This window comes from Corvus brachyrhynchos, unplaced genomic scaffold (assembly GCF_000691975.1).
Source record: "Corvus brachyrhynchos isolate BGI_N302 unplaced genomic scaffold, ASM69197v1 scaffold338, whole genome shotgun sequence".
Classification (NCBI taxonomy): Eukaryota; Metazoa; Chordata; class Aves; order Passeriformes; family Corvidae; genus Corvus; species Corvus brachyrhynchos.
In genome coordinates, this window is record NW_008239334.1 from 723,906 (window position 1) to 739,307 (window position 15,402).

Consider the following 15,402-nt stretch of genomic DNA (forward strand, 5'->3'; position numbering starts at 1 on the left):
CCAGCCACCCCGGGGGGGGCCCCTCTCCGCCCCGGCTGCCGCTCGGGAACCCTGTGTCTGCCTGGGGAGCAGCGCAACGGGAACAAACCCCGCGGTGTTCGCTCGGAGGTTCCACCCCTGGATGTTCCCAGCGGCGCTGCGCGGTCACTGCAGCTCTCGCTGCGAGTGAGGGAAGAGATAACAGTGGTCTCTGCTTGTGATAAGGAGTGTCTGCGGGAACTTTGTATTGTTCTTGTACGTCTCAACAGCAAAATGAGCATTTTAGTGAATGCAAAAACCCCAAAGCAGAGCACACCAAAACTCTACAGACAAGCAGCAGAGAATGCTGGAATTTACACTCACAGAACTGCAATTTGCTCAAAACACCTGGAGCCTCGTTAATTTACCTGTGACATGTTGCTATACTTAATTGCCTTTGACAATTAGTAACATTTCAACACCTCCTTTAATGGCCCAATTATGTGAACACTTGTCTTCCGTGCAGCAGATAGAGGAAAATAGATGGGTGAATCTCCAATGCAAAACTCCTCTGCAGGTATTTTAATGAACAGATCAGAAAACAACCCCCGAGGAGGCCGCTGTGACGGTGTTTGGTGACAGAGGAGCTGTGTTTGCCCAGCTCTGGCCCTGCTGGCACGGGCTGGCACAGCTGCCTCTCCGTCAGCAGCGCTGCAAAGTTCATTACAGGGAAAGTGCTGAGCGCTCCCCTCGCTCCACGTCCCGCACTCGGGGTTTTATCGATTCCTCCTCTCTGCTAACGAAGGGCATCCTCTGGAAACCAAATCCTGCCTCCAGACTGCGACCCGCACAGAACCTCTTCCAGCCACACGAGGTCCTGCCTGTCCAGTGGAAATCCCTGTTAGAATAAGGCTTTGCAGAACTGCTTGGTTAAATGTTAAATGTGGCCATCCTCTGTCAGAGAAAGCAGGGAGCTCCTTACAACACAGCCTCGAGCTGGGCACAAGTGCTGATTTAACAGCTCCTCTGAGCAGAGGGACTGGGGGAACCTTGCTGCTGTTGCCTGTAATTGGAACAATCCCTGCTGACACACACGCAGAATTCACCAGCACAATTCTTCTTCTGTCTTCTCTTTTTAACAGCAGCTCTTAAATTACTTGGATCAGGACATAATCTTTTGCTGACCACTTTGTTCTCTCACTGGAGCTGTGTAAACCAGGAGTGAGTCTGAAGAAAGCTCCCCAGCCTCAAAGCTGCCCCGAAGTGGCTCCTCCAAAAGAGCAGGTGGAGTCTCAACGGTGGATGGAGTTTATGAATAAAACAATGTTTTATTAAACTACTATTACATTTTGATTGAACAGCGTTTGGACTACAGAGGAGCAGACACATTCCTGAAAGTAATTGGTTTTCCACATCTGCTTTCCTTTCTAATTGGACTAATTACTTCAGTGTAGGATCATGTTCACTACTCTCCAGAAAGCAAGAAACCCTGATTTACAGTGAGAAGAGCAGCAATTAGAGAGAATTAATTCATACGGCAACATCTAAATAAATCATATTATGAGAAGACAGCAATGTAATTATTGTGACTGGTGACTCCCTTGTGGAGAAACATCATCCTTAAGCCAAAATCAAGCAGCTCAGTCCTCTGAGGAATCCACCACACTCCTCCAATTTCACAGAGCGTGTAGTACCGATTTTATTTTTAAGACCCAATTGAGGTGCACTGTCAAAACCAATAGGTTCTAACACTCCTCAGACAGCTGAGGAAAAACAATCAAATCCTTGACAACTCCATGGTTGTCCTCAGAATCCAATGTGTGTTCAACAGCCATGGATAACAGATGCCAACAGCAGCTTCCCATCAGAGGTGCAGGGATTTCAGGGGAGGGATCCTCCCTCTGGCATGAGCCAGGCTTTTCTTCCTCCCCCAGCCCCATCCCGGGCTGGTTAAAGGGTTTAGTGAGGAGAACAAGCCGAACCACAGGGTTTCAGGAGAGGATCCTGCTCCACACATGGATAAATTACCTCGCTGTTCATCCCTGAGCAGTCTGGAGCTGCCCTCAGCACGGGGATGAGATTTTCTCTGCTCCTTTGGGAAGTGGTGAAAGCGTTTTAGAGAGCTCCCTTCACCTGTTCGTCATTAACTCTGTCCTTAATGCCACTCTCAGGTTATTAGTAACGCTAATGACTCATTAATGACACGTCTCTGTCCTTAATGGCATTCTCAAGAACTTTGGTGCTCCTCTCACTTGCTAAGGAAAATGCTGCCTTCTTCTCCTCCTGTACTTCCAGCAAAAAAATCCACAATGTCTTTTTTGGGCGAGGAGAAATAGATAATTTCCACACCTAAACCAGACAGCACTGAATATCCTGTTGTCTTGGTTTGAAAGACAGGTGTCTGCCAAGGAAGGCAGGAGCCTCCCTCGAAATGGAAAATGTAACGCCCTTCCTTCCGAATTATTATACTTTTGAAACTAAGGGGTTTTCAGGCAAAGATATGAGGAATAGGAACAACAGTTCCGTACTTATATATATATATACACATACATGTGTGTATAACCAGTCAAACACACAGCAATAACTATGGCAGTAACAGCAAACAATCACAAACCCAGTGCCAGCCTTCTCGGCTGTCGGGCCCTTTCCCCTCGGGTGCAGTTCCGCTCGCAGCCGGCAGGGGCGCTGGCGGCTCCCGGTGAGCAGGGCAGGTGCGATGGTTCCCCCGCGGCTGCAGGGGGCGCTCCGGAGCGAGCTCGGGGAGCACGCGGCACCGGTGCCCTGGGATCCCGGGAAGGGATGGAACAAAGGCTCCACAAACCCCTGGGCAGCCGATCCCGGTGTCCGGCCGGACCCTTGGGAACAGCAGGCTGGAACGGCAGGGACGAGCACAAATCCCGGGTGGCAGACAAGATGTATCGAACTCCGGAGCTGCAGCAGGACCCCCCGGAGGTCTGGGCAGGCAGGGCGTGCGGGGCTACAGAGCAGCAAAGGCTCAAAGCAACAGCGGGGCAGGGCGGCCACAGCCTGGCTCCCAGCGGGGCGTAGAAGGAAGGCAGCCGAAAGCAGAAACCTGCAGCGGTAACAAACTCTGTCCACCACGACAACAGCCTCCTCTCCCTCTGAACTCTGGGAGAACAAGAGCCCTCGGGGCTGTAACACAACCCCTTTTTCCCAGTTCAAATCTCCGCCCTAAAGGAGAGAACCCCAGGAGAAAGGGAGTAGCCCGATGGACCCCTCCCCCTGGAGCCAGGTCTTTCGTATCTCTCAAGCACCCAGTAATTTGTCCCCCCCGGCAGCACGTATTGGGAAAATTCTTTAAGAGAAAAAGTAAACAAAAGGAGAACTCCTAAAACCCCCACACCTGTGCCATAATTCCATGGTTTACATGGAGCAGCTCCCAAGTTTCTCTGTGGCTTCACCACACCACGAGAGGCAGAATAGCCCCGTGCTCCTCCTCAGTGAATTAATTCACTTAATCTGGTTGTTCTGCTCTCAGGTGTCTCTGTACAAGTGGCTCTGTGAATCAGGGCTGGGCACTCCCTGCGCTCAGACTCTCTGCTCTCACACACCAGCCCCTCCCAGGGTCTCACGCTGTCACACAGGATGTGCATAAGCAGGGCACGAATTAGCATAATGAGATGTTAGACTTCGTGTCCACGCGCTGACACCTCATAAATCCCTCACATCACAAAGCCACGCTTCCCATCCAAACACTCACCCACTCTGAGCAAACGCCTGATCCATTAGGATTTAGGGTGATAAATTGTCACTTTGGACAGGTGCAGGCAGATCCATCCCGATTTGCCATTCTTGTGCCACAGCAGATAAACACAACCATCACTTCAGCACCGGGACTGGCAGGGAAAGGTGTTTAACACTGAGCCTGCAGGAAAGCAAAGCCTGGGGCTTGGGGGGTTTAAGCAGATTTAGGAGCCTCAGCTCTCTCTGTTATTATTTACTGCAATTCAAATCTCCCCTTTCCTTCTGAGAGGTTTTCATAGCTGCCTTTAAATCTCTAAACGCTTCCAAAAAAAAGGTAAAAATAAAATCAAATAAAAATGAAGAATTCCCTCTGCATTGAGAGTTTATCCAGACTCTCAGACATTTGCATCCAGAAGGTGAGAATCCCTGGGGATGGATTCCCTTCATCCCACACCTGGGGCCATTTCTGTGCAGAAAACACACAAAGGGGGTAAAATGCTGCACAAAGGGGGTAAAATTCTGCACAAAGGGGGTAAAATGCTGCACCCCAGTCCAACTGCTCTCTGTGCTCACTCTGTGGCAGCCACAGCTGGCAGAAATTTGGGTTTCGGTGCCACAAGAACTTCTCAGCTCAGGATCGAGCCCACCTGTGCAAACACCTCCAGCAGAGCAACACAAAACTCTCCTGTTTCACTTCCTTGCTCCACTTTTATGTTAATATTTGTTACCTTAGCCAGACAGGCCTGGAAACAGAATAATGGGGAAATGGATCTAATTACTCTGGAAGCATGGAAGAGATTTTAAATTGATTTTAGCCCTGTATAGCCCTGACAAAAATATAGATGCAGAATGAGCAGAGGTCCTAAAGGAAAATTAAGGCCACAGGAAGCACAAGCTCGTTAAAAAAAGGGAAAAGGAGTACAATAATAAATATACCCAAGTATCACAACAGTGTAAGAACTATTTTGAAGGTAAGTGGAACAGCTAATAATTCACAGCCATTATTCTTTTATCATTGTTCAGCTGAAGGTTGAGAAGATTTTAAAACTGCAATTATGAACAATAGATTTGCATTGAAATCAGCTCCTCTGCTGCATTTCTCCCTCCTCTCCCCTCCTCCTCCTCCTCAATAAAGAGGTGGAAGCAACAAAGAAAGCAACATCTTGAATACAGGAGAGAAAGGGAGTTTTTAAGGAATACCCACATAATCAGATACTCCAAAAAAGGAAGAAAAGCAGAGCCTGGCTCCTTGGGCATTTCTTAAAAATCAAACCAGTTAAGTTGGGTTCTTTGTGCCAGTTGGTCAAGTAAGTAGGAAAGTTCCCTATTGAGCTGCACTGACAGATCTTTACATCCTTTTACAACCATCCTGAGGCCAGGTTTCCTTTTCCACTCCTTGGGGGCCCTTCTCAGCTCACTGGGAAGGGGAAACGTCTCAGCATTGGGAGAAGTGGAAAGGAGAACACTCAGATCCAAGGAACGAGGCTGCGAATCCAGGCTGGCTCAGCACAGGAGCACGCAGGGAGAGGTTTTCCTCTGGAAAACCCTTTGGAGAGAGGCAGCAGCATCCCTCACCTCCCCAGCCTCCACAAGCAACAGCTCTCCTGACAATTTATCCCCTTCAGCAACTTCAGAAATTCAGAATCAGTTTTCTGGTAGAACACTGCCCGCTTTGGGTTTGTTTTTAATTTCTGGTGCCTCCTTCCCCGAGTCTCCTCATGAGTGTGGATTAATGAACAATTACAAGGCTTCATTCTCACTGCCATGTAGTTCCAAGAAAGGAAGAGCATCTCTCTAGAACATTATGCTTGAAAAACAAAGGAGAGCTTTGACTGTCAAGTCACTGATGTTCCCTCTTCACTTAAAAGCTTTCCAATTTACTTACAAATTATAGTGTTTTTAATGCAAATTAAGCACTAGAGAACATTCTTTCCTTCCCCCAGATTAGCAAGAACCAAATTGACCAAGAAAGCCAAACATGGAATCTGGACTCAATGAATATTTTAAATAATGAGGCTGTTTAATTATTCTGATTGGTGAAGGATGATGTTATTAAACGCCTCTGAGCTAATGACAGGGTTGGAGCACACGGCTCTGCTTTGTGAACGCCGAGAAAGTGTTTCCTGACACTCTGTGTTCTGGTATTTTCTGTTGCGTGAACTCTGGGGCTGAAATGCAGCTACACACGCTCAGGACCCCTGGGGAATCTCCTGGTTCGGGAGCAAATGCCAGGATGGGAGGGCAGAGCAGCTGCAGGAGATGTGGGAATGAGCACACCCTGCCCCACTGCTGCACCAGGAAACAGCGGGGCATCAGTCCAGGGGTTTGGGGAAATAAAACCACAAAATCAGAGTTCACTCAGTTCTTCTTTTGCTCCAGCACCCCTCACTTTCATGGACCTTTAGGTTTGTGCTCTCACTTCCCACAGGAAACAAGGAGAGGGATTCCTCACCAGGAACTGCAGTGACAGGACAAAGAGTGATGGGTTCCAACTGAAATAGGCAAAATTTGGATTGGCTATTGGGAGGAAATTGTTCCCTGTGAGGGTGGGCAGGCCCTGGATCCCTGGCAGTGCCCAAGGCCAGGCTGGACATTGGGGCTTGGAGCAGCCTGGGATGGTGGGAGGTGTCCCTGCCATGGCACGAAAGGATCTTTAACATCCCTTCCAAGCCAGGCCGTTCTGGGGTTCTGGGACAGACCTGATGGCTCTGAGATAATCGGTGTGTCTTGCACAGGACCCAGCTGAAGCTCGTTACACCCCACCCTCCCCACCTGAGCCTTGTGACCCCACCCCACCCTCACCACACCCCCCCATGACCATCCCTGCACCGCCTCCAGCGCTTCTGGCATCGAATTTCCTTAAAAGCTCAGGTCCAGGTGTTCCCACGGGGCCCTTCACGAGGTCACGAGGGTGAAACAAGATCCCGTCCCCATGGCAACCCATTCACACCTCATTAACATCTCATTAACACCTCCCCCACTTCCCAAGGCCACCTGCCCCGCCCTGAGCCTATTTTTGGCGTTAATTAGAGATTGTGGAGCTTCTGGAGACCGCAGGTGAATGAGAAGAGGCCAAGAGCACACCTGGCCCTTGATCTCTTGTCCTTGAACGCCCCCGGTGCCCCGGCTCTGAGCGCAGGCCCAGCCCTTTGATGAGGCTGGGAGAGGTCAGAGGGAAATCTGCTGTTCCTGGGCTTTTTAGTCTGGATCCCATCCTGCTGGTTCCTGTGCTTTGGCTGTGTCCGTGTGCCCCTGGCTCCTCATCCCATCCCATCCCATCCCCAGAGGATTCTGCTCCGTCCAGGAGAAACCTGGGAGAGCTCAGCACAGCCCTTGCCTTGTCCAACACCTTCCCCTGAGCCAGCACGAGGGGATTTATCCAAATCCAACTCCCCCTTGCTCCTCCACTTCCCTTCCTTGCACCCTGGAGCAGCGATGTTCCAGAGGAAGAACATTTTGACCCCAAGCTCGGTGCTCTGAAATGGGCCAGGGGAACACAACAGGAACAGAGGCCGGGCTCAGGAGGAAGAGACTGGAAACAGCTGCAATTGCTGGCAGAATAATGGAGAAATCTGCTCAAAATGGGGCGGTTTTTGTTTGTTTTCTAAATGTTTACAATTAATTGTACCTAAGGGTAGGACCCCAGCTCTCTCCTGGCACAGCACTGCTTTGCTGTAACACCTGATCTTCCCCAAAACGGGCAAAACCTGCTGCCCTCAGTGGCCGTGGGCCCCCAAACCAGGTCTGCAGCAGCCCACACACCGCTGCACCAGCCAGGGACCTCCTCCTGCAGTTCCCACTGAGCTTTCCCACTGCTGGCAGGGGCTGGCAAATTCACCCTCAGGAAAAAAAAAATAATAATTCAAGCTCCTACCTACATGAGCTACTGAAGGAAAAGACACAAAACCCACAAAAGCCAACTAAGCAAACAAAAAGGAGATAAAAGCAGTTTGCTTTAAGGCAGCAGCTTTTCTGAAAGCCTGCAGTAAATCTTTAAGATTATCAATAATGAACACATTCAATGTCTTTTTTCGTCTTCTTTTAAATCACTTCTTGCAGTGGAAAGAAATCAGTCCGGGGGGTTGTTCCTATGTGAGCTGCATTTATTATCAAGGGATTGAGAGAGCTCGAGATGGAAAGAGGGAAAATGAGCCTCGACAGGGCTTTGGGAAAAAAGCTCAGCGCCACTTTATAGCCCTTCCTCCACCTCTTTGTCACAGCACCCCGTAATGAGCCCTGGAATTCATCTCAGCTCTAATGACACTCACAGTGGTGGATGTTTCTCCCAAATTTAGTCAAGTGACAACACAGAGTCTTTAATATGCAAAGGAGGCCTTTGTGTAACTCCCCAGAACTTTGGTGTCTTGTCAAGGCTTACAGGAATTCCGGGGGAAACAAATTGCGCTAATCACAGGAGCGAGCGCGTGGGGAGGGCTGTCACGGCGGCGCTGAGATGTTCACTCGCCCCGGGCTCACACGAACATCGGCACCTCCAGGGACTCCTCTGAGCCCGGCTCCGGCCCGGGGGGGCCCCGCACTGCCGCGGGGCCACTCGGTCACTGCCCCAAAGCCCAGCCCTGGCCAGCAGCTCGCCCCGCTCCTGGCTGCTGATTCCCAGGCAGGACGGAACCCAGGGCTCCTGGGGGAGCTCAGCAGCCTCGGGGCTCCAGGAGAGCTCCTGGGCAGTGCCCAAGCCCCAGGAGAGGCGATGCTGCCAAGCCCCATGGTCCAGAGATTTTCCTGGGATCGTCTTTGGGGTTTGGTGGTGGTCGCTTTGGTTGGTTGTTTGGTTTTTTTTTTTTTTTTTCCTTTGGGGGGATTTTTTGGTTAAATGGGGAGGAAATAAAGCGACACTCCCCTCCTAGCCCAAATCATTACTTTAGAAAATCCTTCTGGCCCAAGGCATTAAATTAAAAAGAATGTGTCGTTTCCTCCTGATAATTTTTAATTGATCACATCCACCACGGAGGTGGAGCTTGGCTAGAAAGGGTCTGCACCAAACAGCTCCTATTTGTCTGTGATTTCCCTGGGGCACCTTTTAAACCATTAAAATTTACAAACAACTTCATTTCTTATTAACACAGTTCCTTAATTGCTTCCATGGGAAAAGAGTCAAGTTATTTGCATCTTCTTTTCTTGGGGCTCCAGGGCTTCAGAGCAAACATTTCAGGATAAGCTTTGAAATGAAGCAGAAGTTCTGCTCCAGACCCAAGCCTGGCTCCTCTCCAGGCTGGCTCAGACACCTGCACATCCTACAAGGCCATTTTAAACCTCTTGGACAAATAAAAGGATGGTTTTGGGGCAGGTTTTTGGATAACCCACTACTGGCAGATCACACCAAGCCACCTTTCTTGTCCCTCCAAGCCAAAAGCTTCCAAGAAGGGCAGCACCATCACCTCTAGAACTGAACAGCCAGAGACGGCATCTCCTGCCTGTGTGAATGTACAAACCCCCTCTGGTAACACAAATCCAGCCTGGGTGTCTCCAGCACGGCACTCACAGAGAGCTCCCAGCCGAGGACATTCTCATTCCCCCCGAGTCGAGTCCCTCATCACCGCAGGGCGTTAATCAAATCTCCCTGGGTCAGGGCTGCAGCCCCTGCGTTCATCATCAGTTTGGGATGAAGGCATTACCTAGGCTCAGAGAATGCCTCCCTAAACATAATCAAGCATCACTTTCTGCAGTGTCCCTGCCCCGAGTGTTCTCCCTGTGAGGAGCCCATGGCAGGTCCCTCAGGCAGCTCCTGCAGGGCTCAGGAGCAGGGGCAGCATGGGCATCTCAAGGGCCACCAGTGAGACTTTCACTTCAGACAGACCCTCCAGCCAGGCCATCAGAGCAATTTTAGCATTTTTGGTCTGCCAGAGGCCCCTTCAAACCCCACCAGCCTCCTGCAGCTCTCCCACAGGGCAGCTTGGACAGGGTTTGGTGCAACCTGGGACAGCAGAAGGCATCCCTGCCCATGGCAGGGGTAGAACAAGGTGAGTTTTGAGGTCCCTTCCAACCCAAACCATTCTGTGACTGATGATTCCATGAAATGGTGATTCTCTGACGGCAGTGTTAGTGCCGACTGCTGAGATCTCTCCCGTTTCCGTGTGTGTCTGTCGGAGCACTGCTCCAGCAGGATCCATCAGCTGTGCGTGGGAACACATTCCCAGGAAGCACCCACATGTGAGATGGAAATCCCCAGCTCCTCCCACGTTTCCCGAGGAGCCCGGGCTCTGCTCTGTCTGAGCACGGAGCGTGCCCCAGGAAAGCACTTGCAGCAAATGGCACCGAGTTTGCCATAAGCTGATACATTTCACAAATTCACTTTACATTTAAAGACTGAAATATAAATCCCGGAGCTATATTGAAACTGGATCTCACCCAAAGCCAGGAGTCTGTTGCTTGGCTTTAAATATCACTGGGAAATAGAAAGGGATCCTTTTAGTTAATACTAATTATTATTCAGTCTATCATTAACAGCAACTGCACTTTGATAGACGGGTGGAGAAGCAGCTTTGGTTTGCACTGATGAGTCTGTGACGAGTTGCCCAACTTTTCATATTACTGATAATTAGCTCCTGTTCTTCATCAGCTGCTCCTGCTCCAGCACCGAGTGCTGGGGGCTGCTCATGCCTGAGGGGGCTGGTTCTGACACAGGAGGGATCTGAGCAGAGCTCCCAAAAATCGGAGTGGGCAGGGACAGCTGCCTGCACCAGGACAGAGGGGAAGTAGGGGAAAAAATGAAAAAAAAAAAAAGAAATTTTGCTTCCATGACCTGAACTAATTTTAATAAAACGACCTTTGCAGAACTCGACCTGCTCATCCTCTCTCCAGCGTTTTTAGCAACACAAATGCAATACCGTGACTGGCGACGGCAACTTTTAGGTTTCCTGCTGGTGACCATGGAATGGCTTCAGGTGTGTTTTAGAACTTCTGACACATCCATCAGGGGATGAAAAGAGAGCTGGGGCACAGAGAGCCCATTAGAGGAGATTTGCTCGAAATTCCTGGCAGTTGAGTCATACTTTTGTAAAATAAAGCCTCTGTTGATGTCTCCTCAGGGCATAAGAAGTGTTTATAAAATACCCATTACACACAGGGATTATGAGCAATTTGGGGATTTATTTTCATACGTGAAACTGATAAAAATCTCCGAAAATTTCAAACATTAATTCTGCCAAACGTCAGTTTCTCAATTCCTTTGTTCCAGGGGACAATGGTAAACAATGCTCCAGTGACCTCCAGTGGGGACGGCGGAAAATACAGACCCTGCAGGCACCCTGTGCTTGGGGCAGCGCGGTTCTGCTGCACGCCCTGGAGCAGGACAGGCTGGCATCCTCCTGCAGGGGCCGCCCCGTCCTGATCCCAGATGGACAAACAGAACAAGGGCTCCGAGAAAACCTCCTTTGGTTTTTATTGAAACAGCTCAAACTCACCCCCATCCCTCTGATACAGAAACTCAGGTGAAAATCCTCCCTGTTTGGACAGCAGGACCTTGAACAAAGCTGCCTGAGCCCAACCAACCCCAACATTCTGCAGGTTCTTCACCTTTTCATCAGTCAAAACAAGCCAAGGGCTCTGAGCTCACTCTTATTCCTGGTTCTCTCCTAATGACTTCTGAGCCAGCCAAGAACCAAAGACTTTTAGTCTCAGATTAATCCCCTCCCTTCCTTTTGTTGGTGGGGGCCAGGGAAGAAAAGGAGGATGGTAATTTTTAAACCACAATTCCTTCTTATCACCATCTGGTCCTGATGAATATGGGCAGGACTCTGGTGCTACATTAATAAATCCAGGATTACACGGTAGAACAGATAGCGGGGGAACACATCAGTCATACCCAGCAAAGCTCGCTAAACTCAGAGGGATGACCTTGGAATGAAAGGAAACAGTGATAGAAGGAAAGCCCATGTCCTGGAATGCCTGTTCTGGCAGAGTCAGGAGAGGAGCCAGGACTAAACCAGACCAAGATTAAAAATCTTCTCTTGCTCTCACCTTTCCACAGCCACCAAGGCCTGCAGTGATGTCTATCTACAGGTGGGTGCTCCCTTTAGTGCACCTGGAGGAACTCATGGGAGCCCTGGAAACTTGGTGTTCCTGGAGAGACAAAACAGCCACGGGCTGCCCCAGCTGTGCTCACTCAGAGGGACCCCAACAGTCCCACGTCCATCCTAAAAACACCTGAGCAGGGGTCCTGAGCCATCCCCCAAAACACAGCAGCACACACAGGGAGCTCCTCTCCCAGGCGGATTCCCCTCAAGTTGTTTCTGCCTGATAGCACAAGAAAAACAATTGTGCATTTTGCCTCTTTCTTTTCATAATTAAAGAACACACATTTCCCTCAGAACTCATTTACTGTCCCAGAACACCATCCCTCTTTGCAATGAAACTGCACAGAAAGGCAATTCTTCATGATGGAGGGAACACCAAGACCAGTGCAGGGTCTCTATCTGCCACTGTCTGCACAATATTAATGTAGAAAATAATATATTGGCTCGAATCAATACTTCCCTGACTCCTCCATCCATCAGCCCCCCTCCATTTGATAAAAGTCCCTCCATGTCACGTTTCCCCAGACTGATGAGATCACAGCACCTCTTCCCAGCATGAGTGATGGTGTGGGGATGTGTAATTGCCCAATAAATCACACCCTCCGGATCAAAGAGCTGAGATCCTCTGGGTGCCAAGGAGGCACAGCAAACATCATAAAATACAATAAGTTAATTAATTGCTGCAAGATTTTTACCACCTTGAGACAGGTTGAGCGTAACTTGTCACACACACATACCCTGAGAGATCCAGGCAGAACAACCTGACTGCAGAGCTGCATCTGGAGCCTGGTGGAAAATCCAGACCCTCCTGGCTGTTCCCACCCCTGTCCCAAGCACAGGCCAGCACCAAGGAGCTCGTTCAGCCAAGAAAGTGAAGCCACAATCTGTGAATGCGAGCTCAGGAAAAAACCCCACAGCATCCAGAACCCTCTGCTTTACAGGCATCTGATTCCACAACTTTTAATGCCTTCTGTCAGCCCTGGAAGATCAGGTATTAACATCTCTGTAACCTCTTGTACTAATTAAGACAGCAGATCTTTGGTATTCACCTCCCTGGCAGCTTCAAAGCCGAGCACTGACAGGGCACTGCAGTGTTTGTGCTTTTGGTGAGTGGCCCTTGTAAAACAGAAATGATAATGAACACACCACAGGAAGCTTTAATAAAAGTGTGCAGCCATTAGCAAGCGGATTTGGGCTAAAAAACGCAGGTTCAGCTTTGGGAAACTCCCAGGTTGGTGCTGTGGGAAGCAAGCAGTGCTCCCAAACGCTCAGGGGAGCCTGGGACGCTCTGTCCAGCACTGCCCTTTCCACAAACCACACTGACACACCCCAGACCTTCTGCTTCTCCCAAACGCGCCTCGTGTTGCATACGACCTAAAAAGCAGCAAAGACTTCCAGGAGGACCTGAGAAGCCAAAGCAGTGTCAGATAAACACAGGAGCAGGGATTCTGCCCTCCCGGCGCTGAAGGAAGGTTTAGGAGGAGTTCACACAGACGCAGACCCAGGGGTTTAGTCTCTAGCTCGCTTCTCAGTAAGGTTTCTGCAGCAGGGAGAGGTTTCTGCACTGCCCACAGCTCGCACCCCTGGGCAGGACTGACCCCACTGCCCTCCCCCAGCACAGCCTGGAGCTCCAGGTCAGGGAGGGCTGACCCAGCTGGAGACGAGGTCTGAGCTTAAGGCACAGCCCAGGATACAGGATTGAATGAAGTTTAAATCCCAAAAGCTGCTTAAGACTTAGCATCGTTATTTTTGCTTGTCCGTCCCCACAGCGCACTGAGGAGAGGCTGAGCACTTTCTCCACTTGCAGCTTGAGAACCACAGGGAAAGGGAACAGGAAAAGATGGCTTTTTGTATAAATATCATCAACTCCCTGCACAAACATCTCGGGATGCTGGGAGGCCAGACCTCCAGACTTCCCTAACCACACCTTCTACCTGTGCAGCAACCAGGAGTTCAGAGAAAATATAAAAACAAGAAAACGAGACGGAAAAAGAAAGTAAAAGCCTCAAAAACCTTTTCTCACGCACCCTATCCAGTCCTCCACAAGCCCCAGCTTCCATTTCTCTGCTGCTGTCCCAGCACAGGCTTTGCCAAAGGAGCTTTGCTGCCGTGAACCTCCCTATCCGAACACAAGTTCACCTTTCCTTCATCATCTGCATCTCCTTCACCTGCTGGGGCTGCCCACAGCAGATAATTTCAATAAAATCATTTGGCCATAGAGGTTCAGATCTTTGTCCCTGCTCTGCCCTTGGCCAAGATGAAGAATTAAAAACAAAACAAAACAAAACAAAACACACAAATCAAAAAACAAACTCAGAAAAAAATCTTGGTAGGGGGAATAATTCAGTTGGAAAATTCAGTACTTTTCCAAACATCTCTGCTGGATTTCACTCCATGCTGGTCTCTCCCAACTTAACAACACACTTGGCCAACTTGACCTTTGGAAAGGTTCTTTTATTGATCAGATGTTCCACAGACATTTACATTTCTTGGAGGGAGGGAGAGGCAGGGAAGAAAATTAAATTACTTTGCTCAGCGATCTTAATTATCTGAAATAATTATCTTCAGTCAATTCTCAAACAAGAACTCTCTGGAGAACAGTGTATTTTAGTTTGGATAAAGCAAAAGGAATTGAGTCCAAAGGAACACATTTTGTAACTTATTTAGAAATACCTAATTAACCATCTGAGTGAGGAATCCAATCAGAGCTCCTCCATTACACTTAATTATTAAAAGCCATTTGCTGGAGGGGACAAAAGGAGGGGTCTAAAGCAGCTCTCTGTGCCCCAAAGGGTAATTTTAGCAAAGAACTGGACAAACTGTGTGCAGGGACTGTGCACACAGCGGTGACGTGCCTGTCTTGGGGCCATTTGAGGCATTTCCAAGACTTCTGTTGGATCCATGGAGAACTCAGACTAAGGACCCTCCTCCAGCCCTCGCTGAGGGGACATTGGTCCCTGCTGTGAAATCAAATCAATAACTCAGAGCTCAGTGGCAGGGAATGGTTCTAACACAGCCCAGAGCTCCTGGATGAGAAGTCAAACACCGTTTTCAGAGAGCTGGGATGGCTCCTCACCTCAAGGAGCTCCTCTCCTGAATTTCCTTGTGCAGAGTTCAGCCTACCTTGTCAGCCCCCAAGGTGATTCCAGGACTTAAAAGCAGGGTGCTGTTTAAGGGTTCAATCAAAGCAAACAAATTGCTAAAAATAAATTGGTATCCCATCTGTTGCCAGGCAGGGAATTCAGCCTCAACAGTTGGGGAGGGGATGAAAGGCTGCGATAAACACCTTGAAATGGATATCTGAGAAATTCTGGGGCCTCGGGAAAATGGTCTGATTTTCTCTTCCTTCTCTTTTAATTCATTTTTCCTGAGGGGAAGAGTGAGTGTGGGTTTGTGCAGCACAGGGAGAGAAACAAAGAAACACCGAACCACCGAGGTTAATAATGTTCCAATGAACTTTTGCTGATAAACAGGATTTCATGGGGATGAGCACAGTGCCAGCCCAGGCTCTGCACTGTCCCCACAGCAGGCAGCAGGTGGAAATCCCATTCCCACAGCATCCCAGGAACAGGGACGCCTTCCACTGTCCCAGGCTGCTCCAAGCCCTGTCCAACCCAGCCTTGGGCACTGCCAGGGATCCAGGGGCAGCCACAGCTGCTCTGGGCAACCTGTGCCAGGGCCTGCCCACCCTCACAGGCACGACTCC